Source organism: Cryptomeria japonica, chromosome 11, assembly GCF_030272615.1.
Source record: "Cryptomeria japonica chromosome 11, Sugi_1.0, whole genome shotgun sequence".
NCBI lineage: Eukaryota > Viridiplantae > Streptophyta > Pinopsida > Cupressales > Cupressaceae > Cryptomeria > Cryptomeria japonica.
The window spans coordinates 520,546,952-520,562,250 of record NC_081415.1 but is presented as its reverse complement, the minus strand read 5'-3'; positions in this window follow the sequence as shown (position 1 = coordinate 520,562,250).

The window sequence follows — 15,299 nt, the reverse complement described above, 5'->3', positions numbered from 1 at the left end:
TAATTAATTAAATAATTTAAATGAAATTATTTAAACATTAGAAATAGGAATTAATTAAATACTAAAGATTATTTAGTTAAGGAATTAATCGTAATTAATTAAAAAATTAATATTTTAGAAAGGGGTTCAATGATTAATTAATTAGAGAATGGAAATTGAATAGTTAAAGAATGATGATTGAGTCAGTTTAGAAGAATAATTAGCTTAATTAAACAATTATTTAAGAATTACTTAATTAATTAGGACGAATAATTAGTGCATGATGATTTTTTTTTTCAGTGTCTACATTTGCCCCTCTTTGACACAATGTTGGAACGATGTTGTTTCAAAGAAAACAATTTTTTTTTGCCCTAGTATGCCCCGGTGACGCTTATAGTGTATAATGCCCCCTCAAGAGATTGTTTGTGCAATGAAGGCATGAATGATCTCTCGAAATAAGAAGAAGAATATTAGATTAAAGATGAAGAATGATTAACTTGATGATGCAAATGCGTTTAATTGGATAGAATAAATGATTGGAGTGATTTGTAGAGTGATTGGATTAATAAGATTGATAGGATCGATGAGGTAAAGATAAAGCCCGGTTTTAGGAAGGACACATCCTGTATAAGACAAAGATGATCAAAACATCTAGTTTTAGGAAGGATACATCCTGTATAAGACAAATGATAGATGATCATGTCTGGTTTCAGGAAGGACTAGTATTGTATAAGACAAATGATAGATCAAAATTGGATGAAAGTGAAGAATAATTGATTGATAGATAGAATAGTTGACCTGAGGAAATGATTTGAGATGGAATTAGAAAGATCTGAGTAGAAATTGAAATGAAATAAAATGATTGAAACTAGAATATGTTAGATGAGAAAATGATCTTTGAGATAGAATCAACATGATGAGATGAGAAAATGAAATGATATGATTGATGATGATAGTGATGAATACTCTTCTTTGCCTTTATTCATAGTGCAACACATTATCATCATTGAGCCTTATTATGTAACAATGAAGCTTAGTACACCAGGGTATAAGGAACTAAGATGTAAAGATATCTCATTGCAAAGAACAAACACTTAGCAGACAAGGAATGCACCCTCCATTCTGGAAATAACATCAAGGGTCAAGGTATGTACAGTAGTCACAAGCATAGATATCCTTGAATTTAATTTTTCATAGGATACTTGCCGAATGAACGTACCAATCACAGACACCCACTAGAACTATTACCCCAGAACTTCATTGGTTCACACCACAAACAACAAACAAATAAAAAGATCATGCCCATCATGGCTCCTCTAGTCACTTTTGGACATCCTTGAGTAGCATCGTAACGTTATCTGACATAAATTGATAAAAGATAAATCAATGAAAGATAAGACAAACTTGACCATACAAGCCAACAACCATACTGATCTTCTTGCCAAGGATAAGTGTTGCTAGGATGATTGTTTGATAGGATTCCCATTATAGGAAAGATGTATCTGTTAGAACATGATATCTGATAGGTACCTATTTTAGGAACGATGTATCCATAAAGGCACGTTGTTTGAAAAGGATGCTTAAACTGATAGGCAATTGATCAATTAAGTTGTAGACTAGCTTTGTCTGTTGGTACATGATTTGTTAAGTTCAATGTTTTGATCTGTTTTGTGTTTTGCGTTTGTTGAAATGCTTTTTGTTGTTTGCAAAGGATAATTTATTTTGAATTGTGATTGATGGATTGTTTTTGGGTTTTTGATTGTTTTTTTGATTTTTAGTTCTTTTTCAAAGAGCTTTTCTGATATTTTTGGATTTTGGTATTTTTGATTTTTCGATGTTTTTGTTTTATTTTGAATTTTTCAATGTTTTTGGTATTTGTTCATGATCTTTTTTTTCTTCCGATTTTTAGGGTTTTTTCATGACTTTTTACAATTTATAAGATTTTAGTGTTTTGCAAATGTTTTTGGATTTTAAAGATTTTATCTAAATGTTTTGATTGATTTTTTCAGGATCGTTTTTTTATTTTAAAGATTTTTTCAGGACTTTTTATAATTTTAAGGATTTTTTCAGTTATACCCCCAAGTATGTAGACCTATGATGACATGATGATCTAGGTGATGCATATGGAGACAATGAATTTTTTGATATGATTTATGCTGATGCAAGATTCAAGGTGAAGATGTGGTTCCTATTCAAACAAGGGTGCGTGTATATGTCTTTCATTCTGAAATGCACTTATTGAATTAAAGGTGTGAAACGTTTCAGAGATAGGAGCTCAATCTATTTTTAGAAGACTTTAGATCATCTGATCTTAACACACTATATAATGAAGATTTATGAATGGAGGCACATAAAACTTCTCCATTAATTCTTGAAACTTTGATCTCCTTTTGCCCATGTGTGTGCATTTGAGATTATTCCAACTCTTATAACCATCAAATACCCTTGGAATCCTATGTGGCTAAATATGTGTGTTATTCTGACTTCAAAAGTAACTTGGATAGAGCCTTGTTGCCAGCAAGCTTTTAGGGCTTTGACAAGGTTATACATCGTAATCTCTTGAATATTGCTCCATTGCCAATAGGCATCCATAGCCCTAATGGAGTTACTTGCATGTTCCCTTAGTCAAGCTTTATTGCACATTTTTTGCATGATATTTTAGTTATATATCTTTTCTATTTTGCCTTGAGATGAATATTTGGCATAACTTTTTTTTTTTGTCTCGACTTGTAAGTAATGAAACCTACTTGGGTATGACAATTACAACAACGTTGAAGTAGAATTTTGGATTTTTCACTAGCCACATGACCAACTAGGTATCTGTAATGACTTAGAGCTATTGGTTAATGTGTGATATATAGCGATTGATAGACTTTGGGTAACAAGGCTCAACAATGAAACCTCTACTCAACCATGGATAAAGCTCAATCACAAGGTGGCATTGAAGATAAATGAGTAAAGATCTCCTAAAATTTCATGAACAAGTATCTAGGAAATGAGGCAACCTTCGTTCCTTTTAGTGCAGACAGGTGAATGACTCAAACAATCACCTTGTTTATTGATGCAACTATATGAGAAAGAAATAATGATATGTAGCTATATGTTGTGCAATGCAAGCAACTATGATGCACTCTGAAATGGAGATATGCGATGCAATGTAGTAAAGAAATATGCAAATGTAGTACTTGAAAATTTAAATGAACCCATCCCTTAGATGTAATATCCTTTTAGGTGTATATTTTTCATGGGTTTGGGGAGCGGATCTCCCTCCATTGTTGTTAAATGATAAGTGTCATTTCCAAATGCTTGTGTTATGATAAAAGGGCCTTGCCAGTTTGCTTCAAATTTTCCTGGCTTTTCCCGCTCCACTAAGTTTATCTGGTTTTCCTTGAAGACAATGTCTCCTACTTCAAAGTGACACGGTCTCACTCTTTTATTGAAGCTTTTGCGCATTCTATAATGATATCCTTGTAAGTGATTCAGGGCAGTCCGTCTCTTTTCATCTAAGAGTTCCAACTCTTGCAACCTTGCAACTCTATGATCTTCATCAGATATGATATTCTTTAAAGAGATCCTCAGTGATGGTAATTCTACCTCAATAGGCAAAATAACTTCTATTCCATATACTAAAGAGTACGGTGTGGCACCTGTTACTGTGCGTACACATGTTCTATAAGCCCATAGAACAAGATTGATCTATATGTGCCAATCTCAGCCTGCTTCATTGACAACTTTTTTCAGAATTTTTAGGATTGTTTTGTTTGTTGGTTTTGCTTGACCATTTCTCTGAGGGTAAAATGGAGTTGAAAAATGGTGTTAATATGGAACTGTTCGCAAAGTTCTGCCACTTCGTAATATTTGAAAGGTCTACCATTATCCGTTACAATTCTCATTGGTATTCCATATTGGTAGATAATTTAGTTCAGAATAAACTTAGCTATTTACTTGCTTGTAGTATAGGTCATAGGGATTACTGCAAGCCATTTAGTGAAATATTTTGTGGCAGTGAGAATGAACTTGTGTCCATTAGATAAAGTAGGGTTGATCTTCCCTACTAAATCAAGTCCCCATTGTGAGAATGGCCATGGTGATGTTATTGGTTGAAGATATTATGTTGGTGCATGGATTAGGTCTCCATGGATCTGACATTGTCTGCATCTTTGCACATATTTGTATGAATCTTTCTCCATTTTTGGCCAGTAATAGCTTGTTCTCAATAGTTTTTTAGCTAGAGCCGGGCCATTGACATGAGTGCCACAAATGTCATCATGAACTTGTTGTAGAGCTACTTGTGCTTCATTGGCATCAAAGCATCTAAGTAGGGTTGTATCTAAATCTCTTCTGTTTAGTGTATCTGCAATGAGTGTGTATCTAGAGGCCTGTCTTATGAAAGTCTTCCTTTGATTTGATGAAAGGTCAGGTGGCATATATTGATCATGTAAATATGCATATATCTCTTGATACCAAGGAGATTCAGGTCCTATTATTGCACAAACATAATCTGAAGTTGGTAATTCAAATGAAGGTACCATCAGCTATTCCACTACGAACTCAAATTGAATTCCATTGTTTGGCATGTCAAGGAGAGATCCCATAGTTGTCATTGCTCCTGCAGCTCGGTTCTGTGCCCTGGGGATTTGCTCAAATGTGATGTTGGTGAAATATGGCTTTAATTTATCTACCAATTGCTTATAAGGTGTCAGATTGTCATCTTTGGTTTCATAATCATCATTTACCTGATTTATAATGAGTTGAGAGTCACTATATACTTGTAGGTCCTTTATTTTCCATTGCACTACTGTCTGAAGTCATATGACCAAGGCTTCATATTCGGCTATGTTGTTTGTGCATGCAAAGCTTATTCTAAATGACTTGGGAATAGAGTCACCTTGAGGTGTGATAAAAAGAATTCCCGCTCTTGCTCCATGGTTTGTATGTGATCCATCAAAGAATAAATTCCATTCGTTAGATACTGTGACTGTAAAGACAGACTCATCTAGAAAGTCTATCAACATAGGATGATAGTCTATCACTGGTGCTTCTGCCATTTGGTCTGTAGTAATTTTCCCTTTGATGAATTTCTTATTAATATATTCAATTTTGAAGTCACTGAGGATCATTACCCATTTGGCCAACCTTTCGGTCAGTGTAGATTTGAATAAAAGGTACTTGAGTGGATCGAATATTGCAATGAGTTGGATCTTGTGACTGATCATGTAGTGTCTTAACTTATGGGAGGCAAAGACTACTGCTAGGCATGCATGCTCAATAGTAGTGTAATTCAATTCATAGCCTACAAGGGTTCTACTAATGTAGTAGATTGTGTGTTCCTTCCCTTGATCATCGTGTTGTGCTAAAAGAGCACCCAAAGCTGAGTTGGTGGATGATATATACAAGAGTAATGGTCTTCCATGGACTAGTGGTATCAAAACTGGTGTTATCAATAGATTTTATTTTAAATCTTGAAATGCCTCTTGGCATTGTTCTGACCATTTGAATGTAACACCTTTCTTTAAAAGGTGTTGAAATGTGTGGCACTTATCTACCAACCGTGCTATGAAGCATCTGATGGATTGAAGCCAACCTTGTAGACTTCTGAGTTGTTTAAGTACAGTTGGTGTTGGAATTTCTAAGATGGCTTTCACCTTTGCAGGATCTACCTTCATTCCTCTATTTAATAATATGAAGCCTAACAACTTTCCAGTTGTTATACCAAACACACACTTCTTTGGATTTAACCTTACCTTGTATTGTTGTAATCTGTCAAATATTTTTGCCAAGACCTCTAAATTATTCGCTTTGGTTTGTGATTTTGCTAGGATATCATCGACATAGTCTTCCATGAAATCATGTATCATATCATGAAACAATGTGGTCATAGCTCTTTGATATGTTGCTCCTGCATTTTTGAGATGAAATGGCATTGCATTCCAGCAGTAGGTACCCCAAGGACAAGTGAATGTTATTTTATCTTGGTCCTCTGGTGCTATTCGATTTGATTATATCCAGAAAAACTGTCCATAAGTGATAACATTTCATTCCCTACTGTAAGATATACAATCATGTCAATGTTTGGGAGCAAGAAATCATCTTTAGGACAAGCCTTGTTAAGATCTCTAAAATTTGTACAGATCTAGATGCCCCCAGAATGTTTAGTCACTGGGACTAAATTGGAAATCCACTCTGCATAATCGATAGGTCTAATGAAGCCCACATCTAATATATTCTACAATTCGATCTTGACTAGTAAGGCTATATGAGGATGCATTTTTCTCAATTTTTTCTTGTATGGCTTTACTCCTGGTAGGAGAGGTAAGTGATGCAGTACCGACTCGGGGTCCAATCCTGGTATATCTGCATAAGACCATGCAAATTCGATGGGTATTTGCTTGAAGAAGCTGATGAAGTTTTCTTTCTCCATAGGGTTTAGAGATTTTGCTAGATGAATCTTTTTTATATTTTCTGAATCTCCAATGTTGACTTCTTTTGTTTTCTCCATAAGGAGTGTGAATTGTTCTCTATCAATGGGAAGATCATCTAGTCTTCCCCTAGTCATTGTTTCTATCTCCTCTAATTCATCTGGATTCGAGGATGAGCTAGCCTCACCAAAGTATGTTGTTCTGTCCAAGTCTATTGCAAATCCTGCCTTATGATCCCCATAGGGAAACCCTTCTCTAACACCAAGGAATTCTGCAATAGCTTCATCATTCTCGAACTGGTCCAGATTTGGTGACTCCTCTTACCCCCAGTCAATTAGATGTCAATGTACAAGGGGTAAATCTTTGTTTTTGTCTGTTAGAGAAGTGTCTGACACAATGCAAATTTGGTTGTTTTGAACATCTCTATTTTTAGGGTCAATGGAGATGTTTGCAACCATTGCCTCCCCTTCACTAATTGCATTGATTGTATAATCATATGCAACCTTGGTGTAGTTGGCCGTATTCTCCTATCCTTTTGATGTAGATGCTTCTCCTTTTGATGTATGTGCTTGTCCTTGATTATGCTTCACAAAAGGATCTTTGTATATGATATGTGTAGGATTTGAGAAATACAAATCCACAGAACCCAAAAGAAACCTGCATGCAAGAAACCTATCACAGAGAAAGAGAGAGAACGAATACAAGGGTTTTGGCTCTGACAAAGAGAAAAGATGAATCAAGAATATGAATAATACAAGAGATCAATCCTTATAAAGGAGATCAACACCAAAAGGAAAACCTAACCCTAAGGTGTGTGCATTTAATAATTAAATATTAATTATTAAATGACTAATATGTGCATAAAGGGAAATCTTAAGAGGAGAGCAAAGTTAATTAATTACTTTACTCTAACACCCCCCCTTAAGATGAGCTACAATGCAGCTACAAACAATGCAGAAAAAAGCAAAGGAACTACAATGCAAAAGAGGGTCCCGGCAACAAGGCCTGATGAGGTACCCGAATACAAGAAAATCTCTATAAAGCAGAGTAAAGGAGAAAACCCAGTGGGAAAAAACTCCTCTCCAAAAAGAGATAAAGAATCATGCTGAAAAGAAAACATGAAGGAAGGAAGGCCTCACTGAGACCCCCCAAGGACAACTTCCTTCACCCCAAGCATTGAGCGCAACTGAAGATAGCGCGGAGATGCCAAGGGTTTAGTGAAGATGTCTGCAACCTGCTCCTCTGTAGGAATATACTCCAAGATGAGAGAACCATCCTGAATCAATTGTCTGATGAAGTGCATGTGGATTTCAATATGCTTTGTCTGCTGATGCTCCACTGGGTTGTGAGAAATGTGAATGGCACTCTGGTTGTCACACCAAAGAATAGTGGGACAATCTGGAGGAAACCCAAACTCTGTCATCGACTGCCGAAGCCATAAAACCTCCTGACTGGCTAACACTGCTGCACGGTACTCAGCCTCTGTAGATGATAATGCAATAGCAGATTGCTTCTTGCAAGACCATGTGATAGGACCAGAACCAAGGCAAAAAATGAAGCCAGAAGTAGACTTCTGATCATTGACATCACCAGCCCAATCGGAGTCAGTGAAGCCAATGATGTGAGGGGATCCTGAAGAGTAGTGAATGCCATAATGTGTGGTGCCCCGAATATATCTCAAAATACGTTTGGCTGCTTGCCAATGGCTCTCATGAGGATCATGGGAGAACCGAGAGACAAGGCCAACCGCAAAGGAAAGATCAGGATGAGAATGTGTCAGGTACAACAAACTGCCAACCAACTGCCTGTATAAAGTGGGGTCTACTGAAGGAGTAGAGCAAGTGGAAGACAAAACAACACCTGACTGAAATGGAGTGGGGGCAGACTTGCAATCAAGCATGCCAAATCGCTGAAGCATATCAAGAGCATACTTCTCCTGAAAAATGGAAATCCCATCCGAAGACTGAATAACCTGTAGACCCAGAAAGAAGTGCAAGAGACCAAGATCGGTCATCTCAAACTGCTCCATCAAAGCTCTCTGAACACTCTGAATCATGGAGGATGAGCTACCTGTAATGATGAGATCATCTACATATAGCACTAGAATCAAAAGATCACCCTCCTGATGTTGAATATAGACTGTGTGATCGGAATGATAGCGTGTGAAGTGCGAGGAAAGCAAGAAGGAGTCCATCTTCTCATACCAAACCCTGGGGGCTTGTTTGAGACCATACAATGAATGTCGAAGTCTGCAAACCAAAGAAGTGTCCTGCACAAAACCCTGAGGCTGCTCCATATAGATCTCCTCATGTAGGTCTCCATGCAAGAAGGCACTCTTCACATCCATCTGAAACACTGTCCATCCCTGTGAAGCTGCAAGTGAAAGTACCAGGCGTATAGAATTCATCTTGGCGACAGGAGCAAAGGTCTCAGAGTAGTCAATACCCTCTACCTAAGAAAACCCCTTCGCAACAAGATGGGCCTTATACTTATCAATAGAACCATCTGCAGCATACTTGGTACGATACACCCACTTGCACCGAACCAACTTTCTTCCCTTAGGAAGAGGACAAAGATCCCAAGTATGATTCTTCATCAAAGAAGAATACTCCTCATCCATGGCCCTATCCCACTCTGGGTGTCCTGTCACCTCTGAAAACTTTTGAGGATCATCTGAAAGGGTATGACTCAAAAGACTAGAACCAGATGTCTGAGCACGAGTGCGACGAGTATCTGAAGGATCACCTGCCAAAGAACCAGCTGCATCAACAGTATCACGGGCCCACTTCGGCAAAGACGGAGCAACTGGTGGTGGTGGAGATGGTGGATCATGATCTACATCATCCTCAAGAGATAAGTAATCCTCAAGAGATGAAGAGGAAGGAGTAGGCAATGAGGGAGAAGCTGGTGATGGAGAATCCATCTGAGGATAGCACTCATCAAACTGGACATCCCGCCGAAACAAGACCTCTCTAGAATTAGGATCAAACAACCTGTATGCCTTAACATCCTCACAGTAGCCAACAAATATGAGTGGTTGGCTCTTCCTCTCCATGGCTATCTGCTGAGCATCAGGAATAAATGCCCAAGCCTCACTACCAAAAACTCGGAATGTAGAAACATCAGGCTTGACATGGGTCCAAGCCTCCTCAGGAGTTATATGTCGTAATGCCTTATGGGGCATCCGGTTCTGAATATAATTGGCACAATTGACTGCCTCAGCCCAAAATGAAGAACTCATAGCTCGAGACTATATCATACAATTTGCCATCTCCCGTAAGGTTCTGTTCTTTCTCTCAGCAACACCATTCTGTTGAGGGGTATAAGGAACTGTAAACTGATGCTGTAAACCATGCTCAGTGCAAAAATCTCTGAAAGCCTGATTTACATACTCCCCCCCATTATCTGTGCGTATCCTCCTGATAGAAAGTCCAGATTGCTTCTCCACAAATGTCTTAAACTTCCTGAAAGAGTCAAAGACATCAGACTTGTACTTAAGAAAGTACACCCATGTACGTCTGGAGAAGTCATCAATAAAAGTGAGTACATAACGGGCCCCTGAAAAAGAAGGAGTCGGAAAGGACATAAGATCACTGTGTACCAACTCTAGGGCTGCCCTAGCACAAGAGGCTCGACCCTTAGGAAAAGGATCTCGATGATGTTTGCCAAGGACACAACCACGACATACACCATCTGTACAAGAAATCTGTGGAAGCCCAATCACAAGTGCCTGTGTACTCATCTGCTGTAGATATCTATAATTGACATGACCAAAATGGTCATGCCAAAGCCTGCTCACTGAATCTGCATGTGCTATAAGAGAGGAACCAACAGTGTCTAAACTCTCAAAGCCATCAAAACTATATAAGTGAGATGCAGAATCCACACTCCCAGTAGCCACAACCAAGTCAGGATCATGAAGATCTCGAATAACCACATCATGTGGAGAGAACTCAACTATCTTACCAGAGCCAGAGTGGCAAATTTGATAAACGGATAGAAGGTTTGTTGAAATGTCAGGAACCAAAAGCACATCCTGAAGACAACCACCATCCAATGAAACAGTACCAGAACCCTGAACGGAAAGTTGTGCTGAGTCACCAACTGCAATATGTCTAGTGCCTGTAGGAGCAAGAGCGGTGACCAAATCCTATGTGTGTGTCATATGGTGAGAGGCACCAGAATCTAGAATCCAAGTGGACGCTGAGGACAATGCTCGTGCAGAAAGAGCATGACCTTTCCCTATGGGCTGTGAAGGAGGCTATGGTGCACTGATATTATGCTGCTGCATGGCTTCCTCCAAAGCCTCTAAATGTTTCCAACACCTGGAAATGGGATGTCCTTCCTTGCCAAAAAAACTGCAAGGATCACCTGATTTCTTCTTAGTCTTGGAGGAAGACTCACCAGACTTTGAAGATTTGCCCTGTTTAGAATTGGACTGTGGTTTTGAATCAAACTTAGGTGGTGGCTTGGAGGGATTCTCACTAGCCTCTGAATCTTTCTTAGGCTTCGGTTTCTGCTTCTGTTTTCCTTTGGAGGACTGGGCTACCAATGCTTGGTTCTGTGAACCTGAAAGTGAATCCAACTGCTTAAGCTTAGCTTGCTCACGAGTCAAACGATCACAAAAGACCTCAAAAGAAGGCATGACATGTCGAGCACCCAAGGCATCCATGGTGGAATAGAAGGTCGAAGAGAAGATCTGAAATGGACCCCGAAGCTTGGAGAGAATCAGGAAAATGCACTCTGTATCAGTCTTAGTCTTACCACAACCCTGCAAGATAGATCTTTGCTGTTTGAACTTCATCAGAAAGTCCTCAATAGAAGGAAATGAATCAGGTACCAAGGAAGTTAACTCTGCCTCAAGTTGCAAAGCTCTGAACTCGTTGACAGTACCAAAAAGTCCTTCAAACTTGATCCAAATGGCTCGAGGAGTGATACAACCCTCAAGATGAAACTGGAGACTGTCGGAAATGTGTAAAGCCATCAATCCCATAGCCTGATCCATATTGTTCCTATGCTGCATAATCTCAAAAGGATGTGTCAACTGAGGCTGAACCTCATCCAAACAGGACCATAACCCTTTTGACTGGAGAAGAGTCATCATGCGACCCTTCCAAGTGTGGTAATTATGCGGTGTGAGAGATTCAATAGGTCTGTCTGCCATCCTGTGAACTGTGCCTCAACTGCTCTGAATTTTTAATTATTATTAAGCGGTCTTTCAGAACTAGACAGAAGATGCAGAAGGGGGTTTGATTTTTTTTGTATTGGTGTTTGTAAATTCTGGTTTTCTGATGTAAATAACAGAAAGTAAGAGAAAAACACCCCCCCACAATGCAAAAAACTAATCCCCAGTACAAACTGAAAGCCAGAAAATGATAGAAAGCAATAACGGGTTGAGAAAAAATTTGGAGCACCTGAATAATTTTCTGATGAAATAGACAGTAGAGCTGGAAAGAGCACAGAACCACCTTTCTGACGCCTATTCGCTTTCGAAAAACGGAGTCCGTATGCAAAAGATATGGCTCCTGGAGTGCAAAAAACTTGTTCTGACTTTGACTGGCAAAAAACACTACAAAATGACAAAATCAGAAAAAAAGATCCATTAATTAGATCCAGCTCGGAACCAGCTTTCCAACGCCTATTCATTTTCAAAAAACAAAGATCGGACGCCCAAGTTATGCCCGATTTTGTAAAACTGCTCCTAAAGGGACCCAGATGGGCCTTTAAGCCCTCAAGGGCTTAAAAAAAATAAGCCCGTGGTCCTCTGGGCGACCAGGGGCGGGCGCAGGGGGCGGCGGCGCGGGGGCGGCGCTTTCGGGCGGCGGGGTCTCGGCAGGCGGCGCGGCGGGCGGCGGCTGAGTGCGGGGCTGCCCGTGGGTGGGTTACCGCCAGCGGCGGTGGCCGCCGGGTGGCCGTCGGGCTGGGCGGTGGCTGCGCGCAAAAAATTTAAAAAACTGCATTTTTTTTATATTTTTTTGATTTTTTCGCCTCGGTTTTTGTGCCCTAGGGCCGTACGGCCTTGGGGCCAAAATTTTTTTGCCTCTTGGAGCAACTGTGTCCAAATCGGACGAATTTTATATGGAAATAGGGGTTTTTGGGCTCTACGAGCTCAACGGTGAGGTCTGTTTGGGCTCAAAGTGCACCGAAAAAAAAATACCCCCTATTCCAAAATAAAAAATAGAAGACAAACACAGATCTGATGCAACCAAAACCTGGATCTCAAAATCTTTCAAAAGTCTGAACAAGCTGCAGCAGATCCAGCTCTGATACCATGTAGGATTTGAGAAATACAAATCCACAGAACCCAAAAGAAACCTGCATGCAAGAAACCTGTCACAGAGAAAGAGAGAGAACGAATACAAGGGTTTTGGCTCTGACAAAGAGAAAAGATGTATTATCAGAAGAAAAATGAATCAAGAATATGAATAATACAAGAGATCAATCCTTATAAAGGAGATCAACACCAAAAGGAAAACCTAACCCTAAGGTGTGTGCATTTAATAATTAAATATTAATTATTAAATGACTAATATGTGCATAAAGGGAAATCTTAAGAGGAGAGCAAAGTTAATTAATTACTTTACTCTAACAATATGTGCCTGGTTTGATGATCCTTTATCTATATCTACTGTTACATCACCTTGATCTATCAAGTCTTGTATGAGATTCTTGAGCTTGTAACAACTAGATGTTTTGTGTTCTTTGGAACAATGATAGTCACATAAATCATTGTCATTCCACCAGGTTGGTTTAAATGGGCCTGGTTCGTATGGCCTTTCTTTTGGCAAGGTGACCATGTTTGTTTCTTTCAGCTTCTTTAGAGAAGCATCAATAGGTTCCCCCAAAGGTGTGAAATTACTTTTTGGTGCCATATTTCTTGGAGGTATAACTACATTAGATTGGATTGCATTGGTAGTGGCTGTAGTTGCATTATTTGCTTTGTGACTTATTCACATTTTGGTTTGGTCCTTGTAATAATAGTACGGGTTGAGCTCTATTGACCACTCTCACATCAACTACACCATCATTTGTAACATTCTTGTTCCTTGACCAAAATTTTGGTTTATTTGCATTTGCATTGTTGGGTGCTTCTGAATCTTTACCATTTTAATGATACCTTGCTCCAACAATCCCTTCTCACATTTGAGACCTTTTTATGTGATATCCTTGAATGTATCAAAACATTACATTTGCAAAGGATATTTGACCGGTGGAAGAAGGTTTTCACTGAATATACCCACTCGTTCTGCCTCTTGTATGTTGCTTGGATACCTTCTATACAATGATCTCCATCCTTGCAAGAATGTAGCAAAGGTCTCTGTTTCTTTCTGCTTTGTGGTGCACAAATCTATCAGGCTTACTAGATTGTCTATATTATGAGATAAGTTTGAGATAAACAAGTCTGCTAACTCTCCCCATGAAGTAATTCTTGGAGGTAGATGCGAGAACCATTCTAATGCGGGCCCTCCAAGAATTTTGGGAAATAGTCTTAGTAGATAAGTGTCTTCATGTGCCACTTCTATGCAAGATGTGAAAAATTCTCTTATATGATTCCTTGGATCACCCTTTCCTTTGTATTTATCAAAATTATGTGTCTCGAAGTGCGGAGGAAAGGGTGGCATATATAGAGGTCTATCATAGGGATAAGGCATGAGATCTTCCATTGTGTATCTTTTCTTGTCCTTGCTTGCTTGCATGCTCACCATTTGATTTTGTAAGTTTTGGACTTGTTGAGTCAAAACTTCTATTTGTGTCAAGGGTATGCCTAATGCATATGGTGGAGTGGTGGTGTATACTGGCATGGTTGAAGATTCTTGACTTTGCATTGTATTGAAAGCACTACTAGGTATTGTGAAGTATGTAAACAAAGGCATTGTGTTAGCCTGAGTAGACCCAAAGGGATTGGCATGTCCATGTTGTATCCCCTGGCTACTAGTCACAAATCCAACTGATACTGATGTAGTTACTTGTGGAGTACCACTGGCTTGTAAGTTGAACATGGGCATTGATTGGAACCTTGTTGGAGTAACCCCTAACATTGGTGTAGAATTTATAGCTGCTTGAGTTGGAGCCATTTGTGTGCTTGAAGCAACACTTTATGTAGGAGTTATTGTTGTAGATGTATTGGACATCTCTATCGCATTTAGATTCACTGTCACTCCTGATGGTGCTATTGTGGAGATGTTGAATTAGGAGGCAACTCTGCACCATTCTGAATCAAGAGGGATATATACTTGTCTCTATTATTGTTGATAAGAACGTTGCTTATCATTAAGACTTGAGGGTCTTGTTGAGTTGCCTTTATTTCATCTTGTGTTAACCCTATTTGCATTTCTTCTATTGTTGGTAATTTATTAGGATCTATCGGTATCAAAGCTCTATTTCTTGATTGAGATATTGAGCTTCCGATTGTGTTCATGTTCCAAGTTGGGTTATAGTATGGGTCACTTTTCGGATCCATCTGGTTTTTTGCCTTTTTTGATCTCGTTACTGTCACGTGATCTTGACACTCTATGACTCACTATGATCTCCTAAATGCAAATGGTAAATTGATATGGATGCAATACTTATGACTTAAATATGTATGTAATCTATGAATGAAGAGACCCTTCTAATATTACTGGTGAGGAACATTTGCCATAAGTTTTTTTTGACAAATTGTCAAAATTCTTCTTGTTCTATTTGTTCCTTGATTTATTTTGCTAACTTTCTATCAAGGGGGACAAATTTCTAGATTTCGTTATCTATGACAATTTCTACTTCTTCATATTATGATAGATCAATTCTTACTTCCCATTCAAGATTGTCCAAACCATCAATTATCTCTAATTGATCATTGTCTGGTCCAAGATTGGGTTGTTCGAATAGAAAATCACCGTCTCCTTTTAGACCCATGCAAAG